The 19,732-nt window shown below is 45.5% G+C and overlaps 1 long non-coding RNA gene across 1 annotated transcript; it reads left to right on the top strand.

Annotated features, from left to right (window-relative positions):
- Window positions 1–6,287: 6,287 nt before the first annotated feature.
- On the top strand, window positions 6,288–8,100 carry LOC140595623 (uncharacterized). The gene is made up of 2 exons (XR_011997369.1): window positions 6,288–6,653; window positions 7,366–8,100. It is a non-coding gene; the product is annotated as an uncharacterized lncRNA (long non-coding RNA).
- Window positions 8,101–19,732: the final 11,632 nt, after the last annotated feature.

Below are 19,732 nucleotides of genomic sequence, written 5' to 3'. Positions count from 1 at the left end.
AAGGAGAAAGCAAGTTTGGCTGAGGGCTGAAAGATTTCACCTAAGGCTAGCTCCTATTTGCATTTATGTACCCAGTTTATATCAGCAAAATGAAAAGTGAGGAAATTTACCGGTCTACACTGATTCTTTTTGTAATTCTGTCCATATAATTCTTTTCGTAAACCTGAAAGGCCTGATTGGGATTCACTAGTGTGAGTGACAGACACAGTTCAAGACCCAATCAGAGCATAATCAGGACCTTTGGGATATGGCCACTGTCATCTGATCCAGGGAAGACAGTACTCAAAGATGTAGGTGTTGGGTGGAATCTGGTACACTTGAGGCTGAGACTAGCAAACTGAACTGCAACCTATGGATTTTAGGTAATGGCCCAAGTACTCCACATCTCCCACTTGACCATCTCCTTCATACTCTTTCCCTTCCATATTTCCCGCAGTGTTGGCATGGGCTCTGCTCTCCTGCTCCATACCCAAGTGTAGCCTTTGAGAGCCATGGTGACTGCTGGCTCTATTAACCTCTCTTCCCAGCAGCCTGGGCCTGAATTAGAGGACCCATGTTTCTCTCTACTTCAAGGGACACACAGCAGGCTTCCAGCCAGCTCTCGGTCCTGGATAAGGGTTGATCTTCATAGAATGAGGAATACTGAAATGAGAATAGTTTAGGACTTTATTACTCAGCTGTGAAAAGACACTAGATAAAGAAGGAGTTCTATAAATTTAAAAAGCCTAGTAATTAATGAAATTCAAGGACCCCAAAAGGGGCTAAGCTATTGTTTAAATGTGAATCCCATGTCTGGACCTTGTACACAACAATTTATAGACCCTGGACCGGGTAGGCTAGAAGGGGTTAATGGTCTTATTCTGCTGTGTCTGTGCCAGGAAACACCATCTTTTGATTTTTTTTTTTTTTTGGTAATGAGCTAAAAGCAGTAAAAATAAACCACCATGGGTAACAGTAAGTACTTACTACCCTATCAGCAGCCGCATTATGTGTTCCATGTTTGCAGATGTGAATTCCAGTAGCCACAAAAGCTGAAGTTGGTGCTATTATCCTAATTTTGCAGAGTGGGGAAACAACAGATTTGATGAGTTCAGTAACTTGCACAAGATTACAAAGTTAGCAAGTGGTAGGACCCAGAAATGAATGGGGTCCTTTCTTCTCCACACTGTCTCCCATGAAATACTATTCTTCTCCCTGCTGTGATCTGATGTGGTATCACATTCTACTACTGCACTAGCCAGGTCAAGAGCAATTATGCCATCCTGGTAGTATGCTGAGGGGTCAGTCCCAGAATTAGCAGGGTTCACCCTCAGCCAAGAAAAGAATATTCCAAGGAAATGATATCTTAGATTTTTTCCTCCTTGGTGGATAGACATTACTTGGGAGGGTTATGGTATGTTAAAGATATATTACTGTGACATCTTGTAAATTTTATAGCCACTGTCTTACACTTCACTGGCATTCCTGATCTCATTGTGGTATTCACTTCAAATAATATTGTGTGGACAAATGTGTAAGAATCATAAGCAAGTTGTAGATTTTTTGATGATACACTAAATGATGATGTCTTTAGGAATGGATTTTTTCCTCGAATACCAGGGTTTTAAAGTTCTCCATGATTCCTCTTATAAGGAGTTTCTTTGCATTCATAATTATAATTGTTACAAGAAACAAGAGTTGTTTACTCTTTGTTTATAATACAAAACACTGAATATTTCCCAACTATTAAAAATATATATAATTTTCAACACATCTGACTTGAATAAAGGAAAAAGTTCTCAGTCAACACATTAGAACTTAAAAGTTCGGAAGCTGTAAAAAATTCTTCATGTGTGGGCTCCACCCCTAGCCCAATTAGGTTAGATCTCTGAGAAGTGTGATCTGGTTAGTTAAAATTTAGAAAATTCTGCAGGTGATTCTAACATGTAGCCAGTGTTGGGAACTATTGGGTCTAGACAATAATGGATTTTTCAATTTAGGGAGTTAGATCTGGATTAATATCAATGCATTAATGTATCATAAAGGAGAAAGACCTACATTATACCTCACAATGAGGAGTTTTGAATATAATGCGATTAAAATATATCCAATGAATATAATACATTCAATGAGTCAATAAGTCACAGATACAATTCAATAAATATTACTGAAAGAATGAATGGACATCCTACAAAGTTTCGTATGGAAAATCATATCTTGGGGAAACTAAGATAATTGTAAGAAGTACCAGTGAGAAAGAAAAACTTTTAATTAAACTATGATAGGCCATGTATTATGAGCTACACTCCAATTTCAAAAATGTTCAAAACAAGGAGAAATCGGTTTTATAATTGAAGTACATATTACTAATGTCCACTAGATGTCGCTGTAATCTGCTGCTTCAGGTTTCAAAGGCAATCTCAAAACCAATTTTCTCCAAGTATTTAAAATTGTAATCGTCCACCTCTTTTAAAGACAAAAGACTTAGAATTCTCATATTTTGAGGATTTTTTTATATTAAGACCTACCCGAAGTACCTCACACTGTGTAAAATTATTTAAAATGTGAATTGAAAAGTTTGAATGGCTTGATAGAAGAGGTGCGATTGCTTCCCTTTCATCCACAGCCCTAGATTTCATATTTCTCTTGTTTTTAGTGAGTTACAGAGAAAAGACAGTCATAACAGGGCTTATGTTTGACTTAAATCAAGTAAAACGTAAAATCCGAAGGAAAGAAAACCATGTCTTCTAGTTTGAAGGCAGCAGATGATAGCCCCTTGCACACACAAGTTACTGCTTGCCGTGACAAGAATGGCTGGGTGAACAGGGGAAACCAGGATCAATGGGACTGGGCCCTGAGTGTAAACTTATGCTCAGTGTCAATCCTGGCAATTGACTCAAGGCTTCTGTGGCTGAAAACCTGGATGACTTCCCCTCTGGGGTGAGAATCACCCTCCCAGTAAAATAATAGAGGCTTTGGGACAAAAGGAAGCTCGCAGAAGCTTCTAGAGAAGTGCATAGAGCAGTGCTACTCAAACTGTTCCAGATCTCCAATGAGATGAGAATGGAAATTAAGTATTTAAAAATACTTTTATAGCAACATAAAAAGTCAGTCTATGTCTGTGAAATATAATAAGAAGAAATTGAACTTGAATTTTGTGTGTATTTTTTATTTCATTTTCTAGTAATTCAGTATTTCTAGTATTTTACAAAAGTACTGGTTCACAACAAATGGGAAATTTTTAAAAAGTAGTCTTTCACCCCAAATAGCTTGGGAAGTACTGCAGAAAGCCCACCTTGAGCTGCAGAGGAGGGAACCCCAGGATGATGACCCTATTAAATACCTTAATAATTTCCTAGTGGACAACATAGGTCAAAAAGGGCTGAAGAACAGGTGCACCTTGATTCTGAAGCATAGGATGACTGGAAAGGTAAAAGAAAATCCTAACAACAGCATACCACAGGGACCCCCAGCCTCTGAGCGCACAGCTGGCAGCTCACCCCAAAACCCCACCAGCTCTGCAAGGCTCAGAGACCCCTCACCATCACCCCTAAGCTGCTCCTCCCCTTGCCCAATGCACACACACAACAAATCGACCTTGGGATGAGAGGAACTCGGGCGGCCACAGTGAAAAGAAAATACAGAACCACTCAGAATTGCTCAAATCTTATATATTCAGGTTCACAAGAGAAATGCAGAGAGAAATGCATAGACTTCTTCCTGGCTTGACCCAGCCTTAATCAGCTGGCTTTGATGGAAATGAGGCTTAAAGCAGCTTTTCCATGTATGGATGGTTTTCCATGTATGGGTAACTGGGTTGGCAATTTTGCTTCTCTAAAAAAAATGCCCTGTTGCATTATCATACCGTTGGTGTCTTTTTTTAGAAAGCAAATTGGAATAACTATCAAAATGTGAATTGTGAATAGTGTTTAACCCAGAGCAGTTTGCCTGTTAGAAATTCATCCTACAGGTATCCCCTTACAGCAAGGAAAGGCACACATAATACAATATCTAACACTCATTGGTTCTTTGTGTGAGGAATAAAACTAGATGAAACCAAAATGGCCTTCAATGAGACTAGTTAGTCGATGGCACCCCACACAGTAGAAGAGAATGCACCATTAAAAGGTTCAGTGCTCCTCTAGGTAGTCATGTGGAAAGAGTTCCAAGACCCAATTTAAAGTAAAGAAGCCAGTTGAGTACAATGGGTACAGTGTGATCATATTTGTGTAAAACAAGAAGCATATGCGTTTTGATCATGCAGAGAGCCCTTCTGGAAGCTGTATAAGAATCTGTTCACAGTGGTTACCTCTGGGAAGTGAAGCTAAGGGTCAAGACGAAAGAGAAGGACTTTTGTATCTGACATCACACACTACTGTTTTCTTTTTTAAGTAAAGAAAAGTATTAATGTAACGTAGAACAAGGTGCCTATTGCAGAGAATCGAGAGCTATAAGAAAAGGCAGCAAATATCAGCCAAAGATATAACATGAAACAAGAAGTTGCACAAAAAGTCAATCATGCTGCAAAGGTCAAGAGACATCGACCAAGGGGAAAACACAACTCCTAGATCGCTGTCACCCATGGCTGGGGAATATTTTTAGTAACAGGCAATTATCAGCTGCAGGAGACCCTATAAAACCCAGTGGAACATGTGGCAGGGGATCTGAGGCTTCCAGGGATCATGGTCATCACGAGGTAAAAGAGTCAAGAGACAACAGCCTCAGTATTTAATTACGCTGTGGACACAGAATGGGAGGAAAGGAGATTGGGGTTAGGTAGTTAAATAAAACAGGGTTGCCTGGTCCTGCTTCACAAACAGAGGGAGTATCTTGGCTACCCGAAGTGCTGTTAACTTCTACAAATGAGGCATACACATTTCCTGTTTAATTCTATCCTGCACAGCGCCAATTCACCGTGATACCACCGGTCTGAGAAATAACTTTCTTAAAAGGTGTATGTGATTACTCTGTGTATATAGGTATATAGTCTCAACCAAGGAGAGTTGCGGAGGGAGGCTCCCTGTCCACCTGGGACCTTCAGCACAACACACTGCACTACAAACCCTCGTGGCTAAAGAGCCTTTTCAGGGCTATGTGACGCTCGCTGAGTGCCTTCCGCAACACACGCTGCTTACTCTGCTTTGGATTTTCTCTAGGCCACTTATCTCATATTCTAGGGAGCAGAGTTGACGCCTTGTTGCAGGTCAAGTGTGTTGAAGTGAGCATTCAGGAGGTGCCTCAAAGAGACCAAGGAAGAATATGATGCTGGGTGTCAAAACGCCAGTTTCCAGGCAGCGAGGGTTGCCTTCGTGGAAATGGTGAACAGGACGCTGGGGGTGAAGATGAGAGAGAGAGACACACGGGACAGGATGGATTAAAGTGCTTTGCAATTGCAAGGAGCATCATAAGCAGCGCTGCACCCCCGGGAGACAAGGCCCGCGGGCCGGAGAGGGGATGTCAAGGCAGAAGCCGGAATCAAGCTCATGATGCTCTGAGGAGCAAGTCTCCCCAGCTTCTACCCACCTGCTGTGTCATGGCCCATCTGATGCTATGATGGAAGGCGGGGGGGGGCTGGCGGGGCAGACGCAGGTGGGCAGGGGCAGGCGGGCACGCGGCCACCCCTCCCCATGCCCACCCCCCAGCAACACCTGGGCGCTCAGGCCTCCCCCTGCATCTGGAAGGAGCCCACAAGTCCCGTTAGCCAGGGTGGACCAGCTGCACATCTGCACCAGCCCCGAAAACATCAGCAGGAGCAGAGACAATAGTCTTTTGCAGAACGGCCCTCGGGGGAAGCAGCTGTGCTGGGGGTGGGGTAGGATACTTGGATAGGGACCGCAGGGAGGGGCCCCCACGGGTGCCCTCAATTGCAGGGGCTTTTGTTTTGCTCAGAGGGGGCTGCAGATCGGAGGCCAGAAATGAAGTCTCCGAGCGAGCGAGCGAGCAGAATAGAGAGGCTGAAGCTGCCCCACCCCCCCAAGGGCCCTTCTTCCTGCTGGGCCCTTCCTTTATTTATTCAGAGCACTCAGCCTTTCCGTTGAGTAAATACTGAACAAATATTTTAAAACCACCGTTTAAACAGTGTGGAATTATGAGCCTGTCTCCACCCGCGCTGACCGCAGCGCTCCCGGGCCTGCGGGTGGGGATGGCCGCGCGGATGCCTGGCGAAGCAGGCACTTCCGGCGCCGCCATCTTGCCGGCGGTGCTCGTGCGCCGAAGGAACCGGAAGCGGCGCTCAGACCGGAAGTCACATGCCCAGCGTGACTTTGGCGTGAGCTAGGAGAAGGGCGGATGGCTGGGTGGGGAGCTGTGCCTCGTGAGGTAGGAGCCGGGGTGAGAGGGAGGTTTTTAGGCCCAGAGAAGGGGCGCTGTGGTGTGGTCTGAGGGTCTCCCGGGAAGGCGGGAAATATGCGGAGAGGCAGAGGCAGCGCTGCCTCAGTGACGACGCTGACGCGTTCTCTCACAACCGCGGAGCCCGGAGGTGGTTCTCTCGAGGGAAGCGGTAGGCGCCCCCGTAGAGGCCTTGGCTGTGGGGTGACACCTGAGGAAGTGCGTTCACCAGCCTCCTGCTCCCGCTGCCGGAGGGAGAGAGATTCAGGGCCCTGCGTGCATGCGACGTGCCTCCTCCCTGGGGGCTCGGCGGAGCCGCGACGATGACGTGAACACCCCGAACCCAGGTAAAGCCAGGGCTCGGTCGTGCTCCTCAGATGCGGTGGGCACAGCTCCCGCTCGGGTCCCCTGAGCACCGAGCACCACCACCAAGCACCGAGCACCGCCACCGAGCACCGATTTTGTCCCGGACACTCTTCCCGCCCCACACCGGCCAGACTGGAAAAACCGGAAAAGCAAAGGGAGCTGCCCTCAGAGGCAGCCGTGGCTATTTTCTTTCCTTTGGGCCAGTTCAGTTTTAACTAGAAACTGGAATAATAATTACAATGATACATGTTTACAGGTTTTAACTAATTGATCCCTTGGAGTCCTCTTCTGGGGCGAAAGCATTCTACCCACCTCATACATCAGGAAAACAAGAGGCCATATGGCTGCGCTGGGCTGGGTGGTCGCTGGTGTCAGTAGGAGAGTGGAGACGTGGGTGTCAACAGTTCTTGACTTCTTGGCCCGTGTCCAGGCTGCTGGGCCTCGCAGCCCCTAGGAAGGGCAACACATTGAGGAATTGAGGTGGACCAGACCATAAACTACCAGGAGCGATTGGCTCTCGTTAGGGCCCCTGCCTGTGCCTGTTTCTCTTGGAAAGACAGGCGTGGAGAGGAGGACAGCGCGTTTCTTCAGGAGTGTTTTGCCCATCTTTAATTACCAGTTAAAACAAAAACATTCTGTAGAGAAAACCCTTACGTTGCTGTGAAGGTTTCATCTTTCCCTTTTGAATTCCAGGGTCTGCAGCCACATAATCCGATGTTGGCCTGAAAAAAATATTTGTCTGCAGAAACACCCGCGCGAGGTGTTGGGAAGACCAGCGCCAGGGCACTGAGGTGGAGCCCATACGGTAGCCCCCAGCCAGATCCCCTCAAATCAGGCCCTGACCTACTTATTGTAAACCCTCTTCACCCTTTGTAACAAGTGGTATCTAGAGCGTCTCCTGATTGTACCTTCTCTATCTGCCAGCAATAGTTTTCTCGACAAATTTAGGTGAGATGGTGGGTGTAGGTGAGGGGTGAAGGGCCACAAAGGTCTTCAATGATCATGACTGTTTCAAGGTCAGGGAGGTGGTAGAAACACAGGGAGGCAGGTTGGGGATTCTCCAACCCCGACAGATGAAGACACACACAGAGGCATGCAAGTCAGCAAAGAAATGTAGGCTGGGTTCCCAGAGAGAGAGAACTGCTTGTGTTTTTTATAAGTGAGCAGGAGGGTCAAGTACAATCCTTTCAGAGTGTAACAAGGCCGATTACCAGCCCTGTGTGGAAGCATAGCCTTGCCATCTCAATAGATTCTCCCTCTGAACGCATAATAGGCCTTTACTTAGTCTTGATCCCATATTATCTGGTGGTGGTGTCGTCCAGTGTTTCATATACGAAATGCCCGATTTCCCCCAACCACTTATAGGCTTTTGAGTAGTAGGGACCAGGGTTTTCGTAATCAATATTAATTAAAATGACTGATCAAAAAGTTTCCCCTAGTGTATTATCAGCTGAGGGACATAAACTAATTTCAGTTTCATTCCTATTGCTTGATTTCCTTTCATCGTTCCAAGTTTCCTGTTAAGGCCCAAACTTTGAGAGTCTTCCCAATGCAAAGAGCACATCTGGGAGGCATGTGTTTCACTCTTTACTTTTTCACAATGGTAATTTTTTCGGCTACTACAGGAAGCTCGTGGATTCAGAAGTACAAGGAGCCCCACTAAGTCCTAAGATGATATCCATTGATGCTATCAGCAGGTCTGAATGCCAACATCTGCTTAAAGAATGACTGCCCTGAGAGGTTCATTTGATTGGTCTGTTTGCAGGTGATAACCTCATATTGAAGTAATTTTTCCCCACCAAAGGGTCTAGGACAGGTTCAGTTGTAATCTATTTTATGTAGTTGTGACTGTCTTAAGAAACCTGGAAAAGGTTATTAAGAGTGTGTATCTAGGCAAATGGATAACTTTTCCAGCTCAACAGTCTGTGAACACCATTAGTAGCCCTTGAAATGGTTCTCCAGGAAGTGTGGGCTGTTAATAACTCTGCCCTGATGCTCCAATGTGAGCTGAACAATGAGATAATGTATGACTTTGCAAGTAGCCCAATTGCTCTGAATTGACGACCTGTTCAGGGAGACTGAGATGTTGTGCCATCTTATACCCCCAGAAAGTGCTGCCAAAGGAACAGTGGACAATTATCAACTCTCCCTTGGTAGTAGATTGATTTGTCACTCTTGTTGGTAGACAAAAGAATGACAAACTGACAAACTATGATGCTTGTACCTTTACTGGTTCAGAGAAGGGCTCCTTGTCGGACCATCAGAAGTGCTAAGACAACTCATGTGGCAAGAGAGAGAGAATTATTCCATCAATAGCTGTTAATTGACTTTCACTTTGTAGAAAATATTATAGTAAGTGCTTGGACGTAGAAAGAAAAATATGCCCTCAGGATGTTCATGCTCCAGCTAGGGAGATAAAGCACAAGATTGAAAAGCTACTTAAAATACAAGGCAATGGAATACCTACCCTTTGGGATAATAATTCAGTCATTACAATTAATGAAATGCATCTAGAAGTACTGAGGGCTAAGTGGGGAAAGGCCAGTAGCAGAACAAGATACCATCTATTTTAAAAATGAAAGGAAAGCACCTATGTGTGTATGAACATATGTTTATATGCAAATGCATAAAGGAGTTAGGAAGAGGACACACCAAAATAGACAGAAGTTCCTTCTGGGGAGGGAAACGGGATTGGGGGAGGGCAGTGAAAGACAATTTTCTTATTTCTCCTCCACATACTTCTGAATTGAGTAAATTATTTAGAACAAAAAATATATACTTCTCATGTAAAGAAGGAAAAGAGTGAAAGTATAACAGCAAGTACATGATAAACACCAAGGGGTGACCCCAAAGGTTAATGTGGTGGTCTTGTAAACTCTGCACCTGCCCCCCACCCCTTCTCCTTGTCTTCAGAGTCATGCTTTGCTCAGGAATGGGTGCATGTCTCCAGAGATACCTGAAAAAGACAAAATAATGGAGGTTCCATTCCTCTGCAGGGAGGTGATGTGAGTATTGGCAGGTGGCAGCCACCTTGTGCCCTAGGGAGCTACCCCAGGGACCAAGCCAGACACTGAAAATGCTGGTAGAAAGATGGAGAAACCTGAGTCCTTGGAAACATTATTGAGCCACTGAATCAGCTGACCCAGAGTTGCTCTGCCTCAGGACTTCTGCTCCAGTGAGAGAACACGTTTATCTTGTTGTTGAGGTGGGATTATCAGTTACTTACAGCCCAGTGCAGCCTGATGGACATATTAGTCAGCAGGAGTCCTGTCTGAAACGTCAAGCCCCTTGGGCACATCTGAGGGGACCTTTGGGTCCTCAGCACCATGGCTCCTGGGCACTAGAACATACTCCAGAATGGAGAAGGGGTCATGAACCCTTTGGGAGGAGACAGAGAGACACATTCCCCTGGCTTGTCAGTGTGTGAGCTACAAGTGTGAGTTGGGAGGATACCAGACAAGTAGCTCCACGGTCTGCCCCTGGGGTGTTTGATACAAGTTCCTAACAGAGGCAGGAGTGGCACTTGGGAGGCCAAAAAGAGCCATCTCACCAAAGGGTGGGAGTGAGTGTGGGGTTGGGACAGTGGCTGCCCTGCACAGGACTGCAGCTTTGCAGAGCCTAGGCCAGGCAGCAGTGGGGTCAAGCAGGCTGGGCAGGGCTCACATCAGTGGACACTGGGGAAGAGGCAGGAAAGGGTGGGAGTTGGCCGACTGCAGGTGTTCCCAGAATCCCTGGAAGTGATGATGGTCTTGACTGGTTTGTAGAGGGGTCTACCTGCATTAAAATCCAGCGCCCAAACTGCTATTGACTTAAAATGTTTTAAACTAGGATAATTCCTTGCAGTGTATTGAGGCTGGGCCCCTGAAGGGAGGGCAGGGAAATGAAGTCTTACTTATTGTGGTTGCTTGAGAGACAGAGACAAAGAGAGAAAGAGAAGGATGATTTCTAGTCCTAAACACCCACCCGGGGGGGTGGCTAGTTTCGACTTGGGCTCTGAACACCAGACCTGGAGGTATCTGTTTCTTTTCCCAGTCTCACCTCCAGCTTGAAATCAATCACCCTGCTCACTTCTTGGAGTGAAGTCAAGGAAGGCTTACTGTTAAATCACAAACTCTGAGGGGGGATGGTAAAAAACCCAGCCCCCTGCTTTCACACTGCTCTGTGGAACTCTAAAATGACGTGACTGTGCCCCGGCAGCCCCAAAAGCTCAATGCCAATCTCATTAAAACATTTTCCCACTCCCCTCCTAGTAGGATAGCTATCATGTATATAATTATATATATAATATATCTAAAAGAAAAAAACCCAATAACTGTTGCTGAGGATGTAGAGAAAGTGGAACCCTTGGGCATTACTGGGAGGGAATGCAAAGTGGTGCAGCCTCTTTGGGAAATGCCATGGAGATTCCTCAAAAAATTAAACATAGAATTACTATCATATGACCCAACAATTCCACTCCTAAATGTATACCCCCCAAATTGAAAGCAGGTATTCAGACAGACATTCGTATTCCCATGTTCACAGTAGCGTTATCCATAATAGCCAAAAGATAGGAACAACTCAGATATCCAAGGATGGATGAACGGATAAACAAAATCTGTATAAACACATACAATAAAACACTATTGAGTCTTAAAAGGAATAAAGTTCTGATACATGGGAAAACCTCGAAATATTACAAGAACTGGGCCTCAAGAGGACGAACTGCATGATTCCACATATATGAGGCATTCAGAGGGGTCAAATTAATAGAGATAGAACATGAAATAGTGGCTGCCAGGAGCTGGAGAGGGAGGAGTAGGGAGTTAGTGTTTAATGGGGAAAGGGTCCTGATATAGATGGTGGTGATGGTTGCACAACCATCTGAGTATGAATGTACTCAGTGTCACTGAATTCTGCACTTAAAAAAATGGTTAACATGGTAAATTTTATGTTACATATATTTTACTGCAATTTTAAAAATTAAAAGAATTCTAATAATTGAATAAAAACAGCAGCAGCATTCAGATACTTGAAAATATACTGTTTATACGTTGGGGACCATCTGTGTGTTAAATTGGGCTTCCTTCTTGCCTTCTCTTTGTGCCCTCTGGAATCAGGCTTCTCCCGGCATTTCTCTGAGGGAGTTCGCTTTTATTACAAATATGCCAGTGGTTAGGAAGTTTGTATCTCCTGCACTAATCTTTTAGAAATGCAGACTTAACTCTTCTCCACTCAGATAAAATTGTGGGAGCATAGCTGTGACCTGCTCTAGTCACAGCAGCAGAGCCAGTTGTATAAAAACACCTGTGATATGCCAATCACAATATTATATCTGTCACATATTTAAGTTTCTGATGCATCATATGTAGCTCTTATATTTATAAATAAGAATATCAACTACTATTAGGTATTGTTAGTGTTCTGCTTTGGAACAGAAACTCCTCTCTCTCTCTTCTTCCAAGCATTGGGCAGTTTAATCAAAGAGCATCTTAACAGCCATATGGAACTTTCCCTTGAGTATCATATTCATCAAACCCTACAAATGTTATCTACCCATTTGAACTCATAAAATAAAATTTTACTAATAAAATACTATGTTTCTTTCGAACGGGATTTCTATAAGATTTGAATTCCAAAGAGTTTCTGCTGAGAGAAGTTTGAAAAGCACTGTATTTGCTTAAATCTCACTTGGTTCAATTTGATAAACATTCATGGAAGCCTTTGTTCAATTATTAGCTGAGCACATAATAAACTTGTGGGGGATGAAAAGTAAGAGAGTTCAATTCGAAATGCCTACAATATAGAAATGGTTTATATATTTTAAATGGTTGGAAAGCATCAATAGAATAATATTTCATGACACATGAAGAAATATATGGAATTCAAATTTTAGTGTCCACAAATAAAGTTTTATTGGGACACAGTCACATTCATTCATTTTTGTATTGTCCTTGCTGGTTTTGTCCTGCCACTGCAGAGTTGAGTAGGTGTGACAGAGACCATGTCATCCCAAAGCCTAAAATATTTACTATCTGGTCCTTTACAGAACAAGTTTGCCAACTCCGGGATTAGACAATGACTATATCAAGTAAAGTTTGAATATGAGGACCTGAGAAGCCCACCAATAATCTTGATGTTGCTAGCATGGGGGAACTTTACTGCAGAGGCAGTAAATCTGGATCAGTGGTTCTCGAGCTTGGGTAGAACCAGACCCCCCCAATGAGATATCCAGAAGCATGTGGACACAACTTTTGTTATTATAATAATGGTGATACCATGGGTGTAATGTGGGTAGAGACTCCGGATTTTAAACACCTGCATAGAATTGTTCTGCCCCTAAACATCTATGGCATATGCGTTGGTAAACCAGATAGTCACTGTGATGGATAATCTTACGTGTTGACATGATTGGCCACAGTGACTGGATATTTGATCAAACGTTAGTCTTTGAACTTTGAGTAAAGCAGATTTATGCTACATAATATGGATGGGCCTCATCCAATTACTTGAAGGCTTTAATAGAATAAAATCTGACCTCCCTGAACAAGAAGGAATCTTACTTGCAGATGGGCACTGGATTCAAACTGTGCAACTCTTCAGAAAGTAAAATGTGGAAATCTGTTACATCTGTTCTCATCTCCTCATCTCCTCCTTTACTACAACAGAAACCTTTTATCCAGACAGCCTTTCCTGCTACCAGGGAAGGAAACTGGCTGATGTTGATGCCATTGGCCAGAGTGGCTTCTCCATTGCTTCCTACCACTCAGTTCGGAGCTTTCCCAAGAGAGAATTCACGGAGGACAGAGTCACAGGAGGACATGTGATTCAACGCAAGAGCCACAGCCATCAGAGATAATGTTTCAGAATCCTGGAGCTGCTGTAACAATCACCACAAACTAAGTGGCTTAAACAATGGAAGTGTACTCTCACAGTGCTCGAGGCTGCTGGTCTGAAATCAAGGTGTTGGTAGGGCCATACTCCTTCTAAAGCCTCTCAGAGAGGGCCCATTCTTGCCTCTTCTGGGGCTTGTCATGCTCATCTGTAATCCCTGGCACTCCTTGGCTTGTGACACAACACTCCATTCCGAGTCCGTCTTTATATGGCCATCTTCCCTCTGTGTGTCTGTGTGTGCAAATTTCCCTCTCCTTATAAGGATGCCAGTCAATGGATTAGGGCCCACTCTAATCCTAATCCTAATACTCAGTTATTACCTCATCTCAACTCCATTACATCTGAAAAAAAAACCCTACTTCCAAACAAAGCCACATTCACAGCTATCAGTGATTAAGATTTGAGCATCCTTGGGGGGGGGGGGGCACAATTCCACCCACCACAGATGCAGACTCCATACTTCTATCAATCTACCAGAAGCCACAAAGACCCTACATGGAACATCTCTTTCTGAGGCCTGTGAAACCCCACCCTCCAGCAATCTGTGCATGAGAATAGAAAAGAAGTCATCCACTTTCATTAGACGCCTGGCAGGAGGGAGCTAGTAGCTAGCGTGCCCTCCTTTTACCTCTCCCCGTGGAGCAGCCTCGCTGTTCTGCAGAGTGGCTCTCATGGGCCACGATGGAAGGCTGGGCACTGCAGCCTGGGCAGCTGCACACTTCAATTCCTGAGCCACACAGAGCAGGCAGCCCGGAGTGACCGTGGCTTGGGGGATGGCCAGACTTGCTCGAAAAGCTGTCATTTCAGAAAGGGAGGGAAAAAAAATCCTTTTTTTTTTAATCGCTGAAAGTCAAAGATTTAAAAACTTGGCTATGACCACAAAATGTCTGAAGTAGAGCTGGTCTGTAAAGATAAGTCTCTTCTTAAACCAGCAGGCATTCCAACAGGCTGTTGGCAGCAGCTGAGCTACCATTGGCTTGCTTGGGAGAAGCCTGGAATCACATGGCCCTTGCTGGTTCCAGAGCAGGGGCACAGAGGGGAGGAAGGAGAAAAAAGGTAGGGAGTGGATGGAAACATTTCTAAAGGTGGTTTCGTCCTCTCCCAGGGCTTCCTGATGCTCGGCAGAAGGAGAGTTTAGGGACCTGCCGAATATCTAATACGGAAAAACAGCCTCAGACATACCATCTTGTAACTAGAGCCACACAAACCTCTACTTCTGAATGTTCCCATGGCAAAGACACAGATTTTCACAACATTCCAAGAAAATCCTGAAATTGAGTCCTGTAGATGGCTTGGAATTTTTTTGGCCAGGGAAATAATATTCCACGCATCAGAGGTGCATCTGTGTGGGCAGATGTCTTGCAACCAATGGAGAGAGCCCCAAAGCTGGTGGTCACTGCTGGGGGTGGGGGTTGGAATGCAGGCAGGAGAGCAAAATGACTCTGCTGCAGAGATACTGCTGGGCTGGGCAATGCCAGAGATGGGGAGCAACAGGGTAAGGATTCAGGAATGTATTTCTCTTCCCCATCCCCACTCCTTGCTTCTCAATGGAAATGGCAGCATTGTCATGATTTCCCAACTAAAAATCATGGAGAATATTTAGTGTCTTATGCATGAAGGCATTGGAATTTTATATCAACAGCAAAATCTCATGTAAAAAAAACTCGGGGGAACCCTGGGTGGCGCAGCGGTTTGGCGCCTGCCTTTGGCCCAGGGCACGATCCTGGAGACCCAGGATCGTATCCCATGTCGGGCTCCCGGTGCATGGAGCCTGCTTCTCCCTCTGCCTGTGTCTCTGACTCTCTCTCTCTCTCTGTGCTCTGTGTGACTATCATAAATAAAAATTAAAAAAAAAATTTAAAAAATAAAAAAAACTCGTATATCAAATCATTATAGGAAATTTATTCATGTCATAACTTTAAAAATAAAGACCTGGTCCTCCCAGCAGAATCTTTGCACCCCTCATTATGGATTAAACTGATGCCCAAACTGAGAAAGTGGCAGGCTCACTGGCACCTATGCTTATTATATAATCCATCTTCTTTTCATGTCCAATATAATCAAGGCAGCCACACCCCACACTCAGCCAATCTGGCCTTTCTTTCCCCAATTCCAGACCCCACTTTATGTGAGAATATATATAATCACCCTGGTGGGCTTGGAGCCTGTCTTTAAATAAAACATCAGAACCACAGGGGAGAGACTCAAACCCAAATTGTGCATCCTGACTTGGCACACATATCTTTCCTTGTCTTCACTTGTTAATTTGGGGAGGCACTGAGAGCTCCCCAGGATGGGCGAGGGTTTTGCAAACATTCCTGCCCCAAGCCCTGCAAAGGCCTGACGACCAGAGCCCAGAGCTCTCCTGGCTCCTACCCTAGCCCCTCTGGAGACAGGAGGACAGCCCTGCCCATTCCGGCTGCCTCCATTCTCACAAACTCCATGCAACAGCATCTGGAGGACAATGTGATATATGGCGTCTTTTCAGAGAACAGGATGCAGATGCGCGGGGGAGGGTAACCCGAGAACAGTGCAAGAAGATGCTTCTGTCCCCAGAGTTCAACACATAAATTACAAACCACAATTTCAAATTGGAAGGGAAGTATTGACATTTCTCTCTTTCCCAAACTTTGGCCTTTGTGCTCAAGGTAAGTTCAAGAGGAGTGAAGCTTTTACCAGAGACAACTTCTTCCCATCCTGTGTCAATCATCTGCTGGGTCGTCCACAAGCAGTGTGTCTGTCTTAGTGACAAGGTCATGCACTGTGCCTCCACTGCCCTGACACTGGCCAGGCACAGAAACCTCCCATCCAAGTACTAACCAGGCCCAACCCCGCTTAGCCTCTGAGATTAGACTAGATCGGGCGCGTTCAGGGTGGCATGGCCATAGACCAGCCATGGAAACCTAGTGTTGATGCATGGTGTTTTCTGGGAGCAGAAGGAATTTGGTAAGGGAAGGGGAGAGGTTGAGATGGTTGGCACAGAGGGAGGCGGACATCCATATCATCACAGATACATAGCCTGCGACCAGCCAGGGCATTCAGCTGGACCATTCCCATTCTGTCCAGAAACACTCACTGTCCTGAATGGACACTGTCCTTAGCCCATGCTTCTACCCTCCTGGCTACAGGGAGCAGGGAATGAGCCTGAGTATACCCAGAAGTCCCAGAGACAGAGGGCTACAGGCTCTGTCACCTTTTGTGTGTTATTTGTCTCTCTAATTGTACAGAACAAACAGACCGCTTCAAAGGGGTTGGTTTCCTGCCCATCATGTCATGGCTGTCCCAGGTTCTAGAAAACACTGATCCTTCTCTTGAAATTTCATTTGGATACAAATAAATGGGGTGTGCGTGTGACAAATGGGACAGGCTAAATTGTTGAGATGATCTGTATTCACCTAAACTTTTGCAAACAAGGAATTGCACTCAGGCCTTAAACTCTGGATTTGGGAATTTTCCCACTTAGGTGGAAAGTGGATTAGGCCCCATCCTATATGACTGACAATGGAGCAGTAACGTTACAGAATGAGGAGACATGTGACCTCAGTGCCAGGCCTGACTGCCCTCTACAAGCACAAGAAACTGTCTTGTAGATTCATCTCCTGCAGCAGGGTGGGTGGCTGGCCACGTTCATCTGTCCTGAATTTTAACCTGCATGAGGGAAACAGGGAGTCAGTTACACTGAAAAATTAGGCTCCCCTCCCTGCAGACGAGGCTTCACATGACCCTGGTGGACCTTCTCATGACCCAGGAGAATGGTCAGTATGGGTGCCATGCGATAGCCAGGATTATATATCCGGACACTGTTGGATGTGGGCCCACTAAGGCAAATGCAGCCATTTGGTGTTCAAATGTTACATTCAGACACAGCCACTTTCCAGTAGGACCAGCAGGCACTTGTTAGGAGAAACAGGGCCCATGTAGATATGTCCTGCCCTATGCCCTCAGCACCAGGCCATGGTATACAGTGGTACTGGCACTGGGACCAGGGTGAGTGAGGGTCCAGAGATGCACATCTTCTCTCAGGTCATTCTGGGTGCAGGCTGGGATGCAATGCACAGATGCAAAGTGCTTTCTGCGTGGCCCTCCTTCCACTGCTGGGCCACCGTGACTCTCACCTTCGGAATTCTGGGCTCTTTGAGAGCCTCTCTTCTCCTGATGCCCATGGAAGCTGCTCTGTGGACCTTTACATAGCTGAGCAGACCCTCCACCTGCACGCAGATGCTCTGTGAAATATGCCAGCCAATTACGTCCCGTGGAGAATAAAGGCAGGGTTGGCCAGACCACTCAACAATCAATTACACATTGACTTCCTAGTCAAGGCCCAATCCTGTGACCTCAAGAGAAATATAAGACAGAGACCCTATGGTCAAGAAAGTGTAGTCATGCATGGAGCCAGAACTGAAGAGCACAGAATGAGAAGATGTCAGTCTGCTGGAATGTGTGGAAGGAGGTGAACCGTGTGCTGTGTCTTGAGAGATGAAGTCTTTGAGGCTAACAGCAGGGAGAACGAGAAGGTTCTGGTGCTGGGAGCAGCATGGTGATTAGGGAGGGAGTAAGAGGATGGTGAGAAGCCCGCAGGCCAAGATAGGGAATGCCGGTGACCACAGAGGAAACTGCATGGGGCTGGAGGGATCAGGGGCCTGGCTAAGGGGAGCTTTGGAAACTGGGCAGAGGCTTCACATGGTGACTTTCTGACCAGAGGAATGAAGGACGGCCACACGTGAGATGTTCGGAGCAAGATGCCCTCTGGGCAGCATCGGATGCTGCCTGGTGAAGCACTGTGGAGAAGATCTGACCCACCAGCTACACCACTGTCCTGCATGTGGAAGGTCAGACTTTCAAAATGGTGCTGAGGAGCCATAGGTACCATCACTTGCCTTATGGAGGATTGTCTGCTGCTAAAGGGTTATTGCATCTTTAAAACATGAGCTGGAGCCCCTCGCCTGGCACACTACACTTCCACTGTGGGCTCCCAAAGCATGGCCTCTGGGCCAGAGGGAAGCATATCACGAGGGGAAAAGTTACCTCTATTTTGGCCAATTCAGCCTCTCCCTTCTGACCTTTTCTCCATCAGTGCTGTCCTTCTCCTCAGGCACCCAAAAGTCTTATATTCTTTCCTTCTTCCCAGAATCATAGATTTCAGAGTTGGAAGGAACTTACAGAAGGATCACCTAGTCCATGGGTCAGTAAACATTTACTGTAATGGGCCAGGCAGTAAATATTTTAGGTTTTGCTGGCCATCTAGTCTCTGTCACAACTGTTCAACTCTGCTGTTACAGTGTGAAAGTAGCCATGACAAAGAGGAAGTGAACGGCATGGTTGTGTCCCAATAAAGCTTTATTTATAAAAACAGGCAGAGGGCCAGGTCTGGCCCACAGATCATGGTTTGTCAATCCCTGACCTATTGTTTGACATTTTCATTTTACAGATGGTAAAGCTGAACCCAGAGGAATGAACTGACTCAACCAAAGACTCAGAGAACTGAGAGTCAGTCCAGTAGGACCTGTTGGGATATTTGTGTTTTCGCTGAGGTAGAGAAAATAAAAAACAGATGGACTTTTTTTTTTTTTAAACATATTCATTCAAATAAACTAACATCCTGCCAGGCAACTACCAGCTCTTCACACTCATGAGGTTGGCTCGGGCAATAATACCTGAGACAAATTTCCCTCCAGTTTAATGATAACTAACCTTCCATCACCTGCTGAGTGGCACCATCCATCTTGCTACTAAGGTCTGCCATCTGTTGTGTGTGAGAATCTCAGCAGAGACAGGCCCCTTCTCTGTATGGCGGGGCCAATATGCCTACTCCTGAGATGGGATTTTAATGGGTGAAACCTCAGCTCTGAGGACCACTGGAGAAGCGCTGGTTTCCCCAGAGTTTTGGTCATGCACCCAATAAGAGCCTCCTGCTATTGTCACTGTCAACAATAAGAACTGTGCACTCCAAATAAGAAGAAAACAACACTTTAAAGGGGAAAAGTGGGGATCCATGGCACAAATGGACCAACACCATTAACTGTCCTTCCTTTTGGACGTGATAATTTCATATTTTTGGACCACCTTGTCAGCATGTCAGATTTAAAATATTACATGTGGAATAATGAAAAATTGCCAACATCTCACCACCATCTTTTGATTAATGGGTAGTTCCTCAGAGATTGATCAGTTTGTTTGATTTTGTTAC

The sequence above is a fragment of the Vulpes vulpes genome, chromosome 15, assembly GCF_048418805.1.
Source record: "Vulpes vulpes isolate BD-2025 chromosome 15, VulVul3, whole genome shotgun sequence".
NCBI lineage: Eukaryota > Metazoa > Chordata > Mammalia > Carnivora > Canidae > Vulpes > Vulpes vulpes.
Note: the sequence above shows the minus strand (reverse complement) of the source record. Positions and strands in the feature narration are given on the sequence as shown.